This window comes from Geotrypetes seraphini, chromosome 9 (assembly GCF_902459505.1).
Source record: "Geotrypetes seraphini chromosome 9, aGeoSer1.1, whole genome shotgun sequence".
NCBI lineage: Eukaryota > Metazoa > Chordata > Amphibia > Gymnophiona > Dermophiidae > Geotrypetes > Geotrypetes seraphini.
The window spans coordinates 15,343,323-15,356,054 of record NC_047092.1 but is presented as its reverse complement, the minus strand read 5'-3'; positions in this window follow the sequence as shown (position 1 = coordinate 15,356,054).

Below are 12,732 nucleotides of genomic sequence, written 5' to 3'. Positions count from 1 at the left end.
TTTTTTGGGGACCACCTTCCACCTGCATTGTCCCTGCCCCCTGCCTTGGTGAGGTCAAATACAATTCAATAATTTAAACATGCTTTTCTTAAACCAATCCCAAGGACTAGGGTTACCAGATTTTTGTCTGGAGAAACTCGGAAACATGGCCCCACCCTGTACCGCCTCTAGCCCCACCCCATTCTGCCTCTAACCCCACCCCCACAAAGCCTCACCTTTGCTTTCTAACCTCCAGGCTACCTCTGGAGGGTCTCCAAGCATGTGCGGAGGCGTGTGATATCATCTGTCCCTGCTCAGAGGCCCTACAGACACGCCCGGGAGGTTGGGACTTTCCAAAACCTGGACATACTACAGGATTTTGGAAAGTCTGTCCGGGCACCCAGACAGTGCTCTAAACCAGTGGTTCCCAACCCTGTCCTGGAGGACCACCAGGCCAATCGGGTTTTCAGGCTAGCCCTAATGAATATGCATGAGAGAGATTTGCATATAATGGATGTGACAGGCATGCAAATCTGCTCCATGCATATTCATTAGGGCTAGCCTGAAAACCCGATTGGCCTGGTGGTCCTCCAGGACAAGGTTGGGAACCACTGCTCTAAACGGAGGACATATCTGGGTTTTACCGGACATCTGGGAACCCTAACAAGGACATACTTCTGGTTTTCAGGATATCCATTGTGTACGGTACTACTTGAAAGGGTCAAGAGAAGAGCGATTAAAATGGTTAAGGGGCTGGAGGAGTTGCCGTACAGTAAGAGACTGGAGAAACTGGGCCTCTTCTCCCTTGAAAAGAGGAGACTGAGAGGTGTCTTAATCGAAACATTCAAAATACTGAAGGAAATAGACTTAGTAGATAAAGACAGGTTGTTAACCCTCTCCAAGATAAAGAGAACGAGAGGACATTCTCTAAAGTTAAAAGCGACCAGTCACTCAACTCCTTGTCAACTATCCTGCCAGCCCTGCAATAAACCTGCTCTCTGCCTCCCCGACTCTCTCTCTCTGCTTGCCTGCTCTTGACTTTCCAGCTGATCTCCTGCCTCTGCTGCGACCTGCTCTCTGCCTCCCCCGGCTCTCGACTTTCCAGCTGATCTCCTGCTCTGCTCAGCCCCCGGCTCGCCTGCCCTTTCCTGCAATGCGAGCCCGTAGAAAAAACCAGTCAAAAAATAAAAAACAAAAGCTCTGCCGGGCATGAAGCGCTTGCAAAACTCCCCCCCCACAAAATGCTGAGAGCATGCACAGACCATCTATGGGTAAGGAATGGTCTACGCATGCGTCTGGATCTCACACTAGCGATCCGTGCGGTTGGAGGGGAGCGTTCCTCCGATCGCCCTCATTTTAATTTTTTTGTTTTGTGAATTGGTTGGGCCTGCACGGATCGGCCACGGAGAGTCAGCTTTATGAATCTAGCCCAAAGCTGGCAGGATCTTATGACCTTAGCATGATAAATAAATGAAGTTTAATCTTGAACTCAGTCAAACACCTTAAGCCTCTAAGGATAATACTACTACAATAAGTTCACTATTTTGCATGCATATATTGACAAGATCCCACTGTTTTCATTTCCCAGGTTCTAAAGAAATACTTTCTGGACTAGCTATTTAGTGAAGTACATAAGCTCCTAAGCAAGAATCAGCATGAAAATGCCAACTTTCATCAACACTGTAGTTGCTCCCAGGTTGCAAACTTCATGACTTGGGATTCCTCTTAGAATGGAAAAGAATGATCTTATCTTTTGGCTCCAATCTGCTCTTTAAAGTAACACAGTGCATCACAGAAGGATTCACCTGAAGGAACCATTTTCTATTTTAACTAACACGTGCCATTAAATATTTGGACAACCCACCCCCGTCCCCAGCCTCAGCTTATGCTTCAAGATTCTTTGGGGGTAACTTATAGGTGCCAATATTTACATGCTGATTATGCATGTACATAATTAGAATATTAGCATGTACATGCGATCCAGAATACCACACTATTCAGAAAACGCCTTCCAAATCTGTGGCACCTCCCCACACTTAAAATAGACTAAATCAGTGTATCACAAACTATGTGCCGCAGCAGATTCCAGGTGTGCCGCAAGAGGCCAGACAGGAGAGGCGCCGGCTGACCGCTTACAGGACAAGTGGCACATCCTGTAGGCTGTCAGCCGGCACTGACAACTCTTCTCCTTGCCGGTGCCTCTCCTCCTCTCCCCCACCGGCGAAGTGACAGGCTCAGGGTCATGGCCAGAGGACCTCTACGCATGTGCGTGACATCATTGCATCAACATCCGCATACTTCCAGGTGCCTTCTGGCTGCGGCATCTGGTTTAGTGTGCCCCGGTGCCAAAATGTTTGTGGGACACTGGCCTAAACAATGTAACGTGAAGAGAAGAATCCTGCTCTCTGGCTACAGCGTGGGACCGGTCTAGTAGGACGCAAGGAGAGGAAGTTAGGAAAGACCAATTTTTCCCCTTCATCTTACCAGACCAATCCAGAATGCATGGGATGTAGCAGCGCAAGCCTTAGGCTGGGCTGCCATCATGGCTCTGGCAAATGCAGGAAATGTCCAAAGTCAGACTTTGCTGGGAAATTTCATGGCGACACAAGAAAATATTTCTTCACCGAAAGGGTGGTTGATCGCTGGAATAATCTTCCACAACAGGTAATTGAGGCAAGCAGCGGGCCAGATTTTAAGAAAAGATGGGATTGGCATGTGGGATCTCTTCATGGAGGTAGTTAGGGGGTGGGCCATTAGTCTGGGCAGACTAGATGGTCGGTGGCCCTTTTCTGCCATCATGTTCTATGTTTCTATCGAAAATGTCCCTCATTGTCTTCCTTGGAAATCAGATGGTGACACTGCAGAGCTTTCATAGGGACGATTCTGAAATCCGTAGAGCACCATTGCGATGCTTAGAACAGTTTATAGTTAGACCCGCTTATTTGTGCTACTTGGTGGCGCTAAGCAAGGGGAGGCAGCAACTATTGCCTATTAGGCTGACAGGACCACTTCCTTCAGTTTTATCAATGGTTTAGAACAGTGGTTCCCAACCCTGTCCTGGAGGACCACCAGACCAGTTGAGTTTTCAGGCTAGACCTAATGAATATGCATGAGAGAGATTTGCATATAATGGAAGTGACAGGCATGCAAATCTGCTCTATGCATATTCATTAGGGCTATCCCGAAAACCCGACTGGCCTGGTGGTCCTCCTGGACAGGGTTGGGAACCACTGGTTTAGAACCTTCTCAGGATCTCAGAGCTCATTCAACTAGAGCAGGGATCTTAAAGTCCATCCTTGAGGTCCGCAATCCAGTCGGGTTTTCAGGATTTCCCCAATAAATATGCATTGAAAGCAGTGCATGCACATAGATCTCATGCATATTCATTGGGGAAATCTTGAAAACCCGACTGGATTGCGGCCCTCAAGGAGGGACTTTGAGACCCCTGAACTAGAGGAATAATGGCTTCTTGATGAGAATCCCAGTCAACCACTGGCAGAAATCATCTATAAGACCACTGGCTGGTCAAACTTACATTCCTTTGCCAAGATGCAGCATTTGGTGAAACTGGAAGGCAGTCTGACAACACTGCTGCATTTTAAGTATAGTGTCCCCTGCATTCACCTGCTCCCAGAACCCATGACTGAAGAAATGTGTTCCCATCCTATGGGAAGGAGAAATGGAAGGGGATGGGGGGAGTATCCCACTGAATCTTCCACACTATCCACACCTTAGACATTCTTCCCCCATATCCCAAGAATCACACAATACTCCTCTCCTTGGTATCTAACAAATGCATACCCACCTGCTGCATGCACCCTGTCCCAAAACAGTTCAAACAATACAATAGCGCTGGATATGTCATCAATATTATTTTTTACTCTTTCTCAATCCAATTCATCATCGAGAGTACTTCTTGGGAGTTCAGATTTCCACCCTTATCAAACAGATGCAGGCGGTAGGGTTCTTCATAATTACCAATACTTCGTATTTCTACTTTTTATGTTTCTTTTTTAATTATATTATTTTTTCATTATTTAATTTCCTATTCTTATTGGTAAATATATAAATAGTATAACTTAACTTTGTTAGAAGTCCATTCCCCCTCCCGACGCATTTCGCCTAGCTTTCTCAAGGTCGGGGGAACTATAAAACAAAAAACAAAAAATATAAAGATTAGTTTATCAACAACATAATCCTATTTGTACCCTAGTAAAATCAGTCCTAACTTTTGTTTTACCTGAATTTTACAGCCGTCTGGTTACAACAGGAGAAGCTATGCTGTAAAGTTCAGGTAAAACAAAAGTTAGGACTGATTTTACTAGGGTACAAATGGGATTATGTTGTTGATAAACTAATCTTTATATTTTTTGTTTATAGTTCCCCCGACCTTGAGAAAGCTAGGCGAAACGTGTCGGGAGGGGGAATGGACTTCTAACAAAGTTAAGTTATACTATTTATATATATATATATACCAATAAGAATAGGAAATTAAATAATGAAAAAAATAATATAATTAAAAAAGAAACATAAAAAGTAGAAATACGAAGTATTGGTAATTATGAAGAACCCTACCGCCTGCATCTGTTTGATAAGGGTGGAAATCTGAACTCCCAAGAAGTACTCTCGATGATGAATTGGATTGAGAAAGAGTAAAAAATAATATTGATGACATATCCAGCGCTATTGTATTGTTTGAACTGTTTTGGTTTGATTTTTCGTAAAGAAGTGTGAGGTTTCCTCTACACATACTAGGACTATAGGAAGATGGCACCCTGTCCCAGACACTCCAGCTACAACTGACAGCTCCCTTATACACAAACTCAGACTACTTCCCTGATGTTTCCTCAACATATATAAAGCACTTCTCACCCATTGCAATCCCTGCGCAGTCTGATACCCCCTCTGTAAGCCCCACAAGTAACCCCTGACATATAGACCACAGACCTGCTCCCCCCCCCCCCCCACACACACACTTTCCCTCAGTTTCTATATCTTCTTCCATGCTTCCTGACTGGAGCTTTGAAAGGGACCCCTTTGGCTCGCAGTACTTTTAGCAGGATGGTATTACAGGGGTCCATCTTAATTTATCTTGCATGGGCTCATTCAGTACTAGATATGGCGTTGCTCAATGCTTATTCCTCAGAGTGAGCAACAAGCAATGGGATTACTCTTTGAGATCCTGCTGGATTATTCCTACAGACTTGGATGGGTCACTGTTAAGAGACAGGTTGCTGGATTTGATGGACTTTTAGCCTGGCCCAGTCTGGTACATTTAATGTAATGTCTTGAATTTTATTCGCATCCTAACTGGAAAACTTTTATTCATTTTATTTATTAAAAAAAAATTCTGCTTACATCTAAGTGGATTACAAAAAAACAAAACAAACAAACAAGATAACACCACAAGAACAATAAACAGTATAAAGCAGGGGTGGGCAACGAGGGCCGCAATCCAGTCGGGTTTTTAGGATTTCCCCAATGAATATGCATGAGATCTATTTGCATGCACTGCCTCCATTGTATGCAACTGGATCTCATGCATATTCATTGGGGAAATCCTGAAAACCTGACTGGATTGCGGCCCGCCCCTGGTATAAAGCATAATACAACAAAACAATTTACAAATAACATTTCCATTAATCACTTCATTTCTTCAGCCAGTGCTTCTTAACCACTTAAAAAGCTTCTATAAAAACATGTTTTTAATCATTTTTTTTTAGAACTCTGAAAGTTATTATTCCAAAGCTTCACCTCTGCTACTGAAAGAGCCAGAGCTGTGGGACTAGCAGACCTCGCACACAGTAACTCATCAACAGTGGCCTACCGCCATAGTTCTGCTTTTGTTGGAATTTACAAAATAACACGAAGTACTTGTGAAAGAATCAGTGTCACTAGAGACACTCCACTTAATACAATAAATAAATAAATATCACTGTTAAATATTAATCATATGTGATGTGTGTAGCCTCAGTGTGATTGTTAAGCTATAGGGGCTACTGCCACTGCGAAATCCCAGCTTTAATCAATCGTCAGGCTCTATTGCAAGCCACGCCCACACCATCATAGGCCTACACGAGTGTGATTAAACACAAAAGTGCTTTTAAATATTTCCTGGACGATATTCCTGGACGAAGAAAACCTACGTGATCCCCACCAACACGGATTTACCAAGGGCAGGTCCTGCCAATCTAATCTGATTGGCTTCTTTGACTGGGTAACTAGACAACTGGATGACGGGGAGTCTCTGAACGTAATATATTTGGACTTCAGCAAAGCTTTTGTTAGCGTCCCACACCGCAAGTTATTGAACAAGCTGATATCGCTGGGATTAGGGGACACACTAACTGCATGGGTTAGGGATTGGCTAAGCGGTAGACTTCAAAAGGTAGTGATAAACGGTACCCCCTCCAAAACGTCAGACGTGACCAGTGGAGTGCCACAGGGCTTGGTCTTGGGCCCGATTCTATTTAATTTATTCATAGGAGATATGACCCAAGGGCTTAGAGGAAAAGTATCTTTGTTTGCCGACGACGCCAAACTATGCAACATAGTAGGCAAAAGCATTTTGCCTGATAGTATGACGCAGGACCTACTACTACTGGAACAGTGGTCATCGACTTGGCAGCTCAGCTTCAATGCTAAAAAGTGTAAAGTAATGCACCTGGGTAAGAGAAATCTATGCAGAACTTACACACTAAATGGTGAGACCTTGGCTAGGACCACGGCGGAACGTGATTTAGGGGTGATCATTAGCGATGACATGAAGGCTGCCAATCAAGTGGAGAAGGCTTCCTCCAAGGCAAGGCAAATGATGGGTTGTATCCGTAGGGGTTTTGTCAGCAGGAGACCTGAAGTGATAATGCCACTGTACAGATCCATGGTGAGACCTCATTTGGAGTATTGTGTTCAATTCTGGAGACCACACTACCGGAAAGATGTGCTGCGAATTGAGTCGGTTCAGCGAATGGCCACCAAGATGGTCTCGGGGCTCAGGGATCTCACGGTATGAAGAAAGGCTAAATAAATTGCAGCTGTACTCACTTGAGGAACGAAGGGAGAGGGGAGACATGATTGAGACGTTTAAGTATGTTACGGGCCGTATCGAGGTGGAAGATGATATCTTCTGTCCTATAGGACCCTCGACCATCAGAGGGCATCCGCTGAAAATCAGGGGAGGGAAGTTTCATGGTGATTCCAGGAAGTACTTCTTCACAGAAAGGGTGGTTGATCATTGGAACAGTCTACCTCTGCAGGTGATTGAGACTAATAGCGTGTCAGGTTTTAACAGAAAATGAGATATTCACGTAGGATCTCTAGGGGAGTAAAGTCAGGGGGGTGGGTCATTGGAGTGGGCAGACTTGATGGACTATGGCCCTTTTCTGCCGTCATATTCTATGTTTCTATGTAGTCTCTCTAGTGAATCTAATGCTTTGTTAATAAATAACTAAATGTCTCCTCAACGTTCAAAAAGCACAGTTACTTACCGTAACAGGTGTTATCCAGGGACAGCAGGCAGATATTCTCACATGTGGGTGACGTCATCTACGGAGCCTGCGCTGGGGCTCCGTAGATGACGTCACCCACATGTGAGAATATGCTGCCTGCTTGTCCTGGGATAATAAATAGTACTTAGCTCCTCACTGGCAAACGTATTTCTTCCAAATTTCATTCAATGTGTCCAGTCCTCTCTAGCGACACTGATTCTTTCACAAGTACTTCGTGTTATTTTGCAAATTTTGTGACGTACTTTACAGGGTGTTTTTTTGAGTTAATTTGTTGGAATTTAAGCCCCAGGTCACGGCAGGTACCTATAAGTGAATATTTTTATAAAGGCAGCTAATAAATTCCGATAAATAAATAAATAAAACAGAAAATAGGAATGGAGGATTTTAATAGCACCAAACATTTTCTCCTTAATATAAAAATGTTCTTTAGGAAAGAATGTAAAAATACACACAAAATATATTTCCAAGATCAGTCACCACAACTTGCCTTTAACAAAAGCAAGGTAATTTTAAAAGCCAGTGCTTTACCCTTGTGCCCAATCTAAACATAGGGAAACTTATCAATGTAGGTCCTCGCCATGCAGCTTTTTATCTTTAGTAAGACGTAATCCTGGGGGAGGAGTGAGAGTGAAAAATTAGTTACTGTCTGGACACACACTCTCAGGAGTCTTGAAATAGCACAGTTACTTACCGTAACAGGTGTTATCCAGGGACAGCAGGCAGATATTCTTGACTGATGGGTGACGGCACCGACGGAGCCCCGGTACGGACAATTTTAGAGTGATCTCACTCTAAGAACTTTTAGAAAGTTCTAGCTCGGCCGCACCGCGCACGCGCGAGTGCCTTCCCGCCCGACAGAGGCGCGCGGTCCCTCAGTTAGTATAAGCCAGCTAAGAAGCCAACCCGGGGAGGTGGGTGGGACGCAAGAATATCTGCCTGCTGTCCCTGGATAACACCTGTTACGGTAAGTAACTGTGCTTTATCCCAGGACAAGCAGGCAGCTATTCTTGACTGATGGGTGACCTCCAAGCTAACAAAAAGAGGGATGGAGGGAAGGTTGGCCATTAGGAAAACAAATTTTGCAAAACAGATTGGCCGAAGTGACCATCCCTTCTGGAGAATGTATCCAGACAATAATGAGATGTAAAAGTGTGAACTGAGGACCAAGTAGCAGCCTTGCAGATTTCCTCAATAGGAGTGGAACGGAGGAAAGCTACAGATGCTGCCATTGCTCTGACTTTATGGGCTGTGACAGAACCTTCCAGTGTCAGTCCGGTCTGAGCATAACAGAATGAAATGCACGCTGCAAGCCAATTAGACAACGTACGTTTAGAAACAGGACGTCCCAATTTATTCGGATCAAAGGACAGAAAGAGTTGGGGAACTGATCTGTGGGGTTTCGTACGCTCCAGATAGTAAGCAAGAGCCCTTTTACAATCCAAAGTATGCAGAGCTTGTTCCCCAGAATGAGAATGAGGTTTTGGAAAGAAAACAGGTAAAACAATGGATTGGTTGAGATGAAATTCAGAAACAACCTTGGGGAGAAACTTTGGATGTGTACGCAGAACCACCTTGTCATGGTGAAAAACCGTAAAAGGTGGATCTGCAACCAGTGCATGAAGCTCACTGACCCTCCTGGCAGAGGTAATGGCAATAAGAAAGAGTACCTTCCAAGTGAGAAATTTGAAAGGAGAGGTAGCTAAAGGTTCAAATGGAGGTTTCATTAAAGCGGAAAGAACCACATTGAGATCCCAGATAACCGGAGGGGCTTTAAGAGGTGGTTTCACATTGAAAAGCCCACGCATGAACCTGGATACCAGGGGATGAGCTGAAAGAAGTTTTCCATGGACTGGCTCATGAAAAGCTGCAATGGCACTGAGGTGGACCCTGATGGAAGAGGACTTCAGGCCAGAATCAGACAAAGAAAGAAGATAATCCAACAACGTCTCCACCGCTAGGGAAGTGGGATCAAGATGATGAAGAAGACACCAGGAAGAAAATCTTGTCCACTTTTGATGGTAACATTGTAGAGTGGCTGGTTTCCTGGAGGCATCCAGAATGGAACGAACGGGCTGAGACAAAAGAGTATCAGTCGAGTTCAGCCCGAGAGATACCAAGCCATCAGGTGTAGAGACTGGAGGTTGGGATGCAGAAGGGTTCCCTGCTGTTGCGTAAGCAGAGAAGGAAACAGAGGAAGAAGAAAAGGTTCCCTGGAACTGAGTTGAAGTAGAAGGGAGAACCAATGTTGCCTGGGCCACCTCGGAGCAATCAGAATCATGGTGGCTCGTTCCCTCTTGAGCTTGAACAAGGTTCTCAACATGAGAGGTAGAGGAGGGAAGGCGTACAGGAACAGATTCGACCAGTCGAGGAGAAAAGCATCTGCTGTGAGACGGTGTGGAGAGTAAAGTCTTGAGCAGAAACGGGGCAGCTGGTGATTGTGAGGAGCTGCAAAGAGGTCTATCTGAGGAGTGCCCCATTGAGTGAAGATAGACTGTAGAGTTACAGGGTCGAGTGTCCACTCGTGAGGCTGGAGAATTCTGCTGAGTTTGTCCGCTAATGAATTCTGTTTCCCCTGAATGTAAATAGCTTTCAGGAAGAGATGATGGTCTATGGCCCAATTCCAGATCTTCTGGGCTTCCTGGCATAAAAGGCGAGAGCCTGTCCCACCCTGTTTGTTGATGTAGTACATCGCAACCTGATTGTCTGTGCACAACAGAAGGACCTGAGGAAAGAGAAGGTGTTGAAAGGCCTTGAGGGCGTAAAACATCGCTCTGAGTTCCAGGAAATTGATTTGATGCTTCTTTTCCTGGGCTGACCAAAGACCCTGAGTCTGGAACTCGTTCAAGTGAGCTCCCCATGCGTACAGAGAGGCGTCGGTGGTGATGACTAGTTGATGAGGAGGCTGATGGAACAGAAGACCTCTGGATAGATTTGAGGATACCAACCACCATTGCAGAGACTGACGAAGAGATGATGTCACAGATATGTGTCGTGAGCAAGAGTCCGACGCTTGGGACCACTGGGTCGCAAGGGTCCATTGAGGAGTGCGCAGGTGAAGACGGGCATGAGGTGTGACATGAACTGTGGATGCCATGTGTCCCAAGAGCACCATCATTTGTCTTGCTGAGATGGACGGCAGAGGAAGTACCTGGTGACATAGAGACTGAAGGGTCTGAAGCCGATTGGATGGCAGGAAAGCTCTCATGAGGAGTGTATCTAGGATCGCTCCAATGAATTGAAGTCTCTGAGTGGGAATGATATGAGATTTGGGTAGATTGATCTCGAATCCCAGAAGTTGCAGAAACTGGATGGTTTGGTTGGTGGCCAGAAGGACCGCTTGGGCAGAAGTGTCTTTGATCAACCAATCGTCCAGGTAAGGAAATACCTGCAGGTGGTGAGAGCGCAGAAAAGCCGCCACCACAATGAGACATTTGGTGAATACCCTTGGAGATGAGGCAAGACCGAAGGGCAGCACCTTGTACTGGTAATGACAATGATTGATCATGAATCGGAGATATGGTCTTGAGGTTACATTGATCGGTATGTGAGTGTAAGCCTCTTTGAGATCGAGGGAGCATAGCCAGTCGTTTTGATTTAGAAGGGGATAAAGTATGGCTAAAGAAAGCATCTTGAATTTTTCTTTTACTAGATGAATGTTGAGATCGCGAAGGTCCAGGATGGGTCTGAGATCTCCTGTCTTTTTGGGAACTAGAAAGTAACGGGAGTAGAATCCCTGCCCCTTTTGATCTAGAGGAACTTCCTCTATAGCGTTCAGAAGGAGGAGGGATTGGACCTCCTGAATAAGGAGGGCTGATTGAGGACTGTTCAAAGCAGACTCTTTTGGCAGGCTTTGAGGTGGGAGAGTCTGAAAGTTGAGAGAGTAGCCGTGGCGGATGATGTTGAGGACCCATTGGTCCGAAGTGATTACTTCCCACCGGCTGAAGAACAGAGAAAGTCGACCTCCTATTGGTTGAGGCAGGAGAACAGGAACAGGGATACTGGCTATACTGCGGAGAATGAAGTCAAAAGGGCTGTGACTTCTGCTGAGGAGGTTGTTTCGCAGGTTGCTGCTGTTGCTGCTGTCGGGGAGGCTGACGTTGCTGTTGCCTCTGACGTCGAGGTTGTTGAGCAGTGGTAGGCAATGGACGGGCTGTGAAACGGCGTTGATAAGCCGATTGCTGCCTGTATGGTCTTGGTGGAGGAGGCTTCTTTTTATTCTTGAGCAGGGTATCCCAGCGCGTCTCATGAGCCGAGAGCTTTTGGGTGGTAGAGTCCATGGAATCCCCAAAGAGCTCATCCCCTAGGCATGGGGCGTTGGCTAACCGATCTTGATGGTTAACATCAAGCTCGGATACCCGAAGCCAGGCCAAACGGCGCATAGCCACCGACATAGCTGTCGCTCTGGATGTAAGTTCAAAGGTGTCATATATGGACCTAACCATAAACTTACGAAGTTGGAATAGAGACGACAAGCAGGAATGAAAAGATGGATGTTTTCTTGAAGGAAGATACTTCTCGAAGGAAGCCATGTTGGTAAGGAGATGCTTTAAATAAAAAGAAAAATGAAAAGCATAATTACTAGCTCTATTTGCTAACATAGCGTTTTGGTAGAGCCTCTTACCGAATTTATCCATGGCCCTTCCTTCTCTGCCAGGAGGGACAGATGCATATACACTGGCTCCTGAAGTCTTTTTAAGGGTGGATTCGACAAATAAGGATTCGTGTGGAAGTTGAGGCTTGTCGAACCCAGGAATGGGAATTACCTTGTATAGAGAATCCAGTTTACGTGGGGCCCCTGGAACAGTTAAAGGAGTCTCTAAATTTTTATAGAAAGTTTCCCTCAAGATGTCATGAAGGGGAAGCTTCAAAAATTCCTTTGGAGGCTGATCAAAATCAAGGGCATCCAAAAAAGCTTTAGACTTTTTGGATTCAGCCTCCAAAGGAATGGACAAAGACTCACACATCTCTTTCAAGAAATTGGAGAAAGAGGAAGTGGTCTGTTTGGAGGATGGGTCAGGGAGAGCCGAATCCTCCTCCTCTGAGGAACATTCTCCTTCAGAAAGAAAGGGTTCCTCTGAGTCCCCCCACAGATCAGGGTCTCTGACATGGGAAGAATGGTCCCGAGACTCAGGTGTCGATGTTTGCATGTGTCGGGTTTTGCGTACCGACTTACCCGACCTCATCGATACCGAGTCAGGCGATGTTATCGGTCGCACCGGTGCCGAAGTCTGTACCGATTGATGGT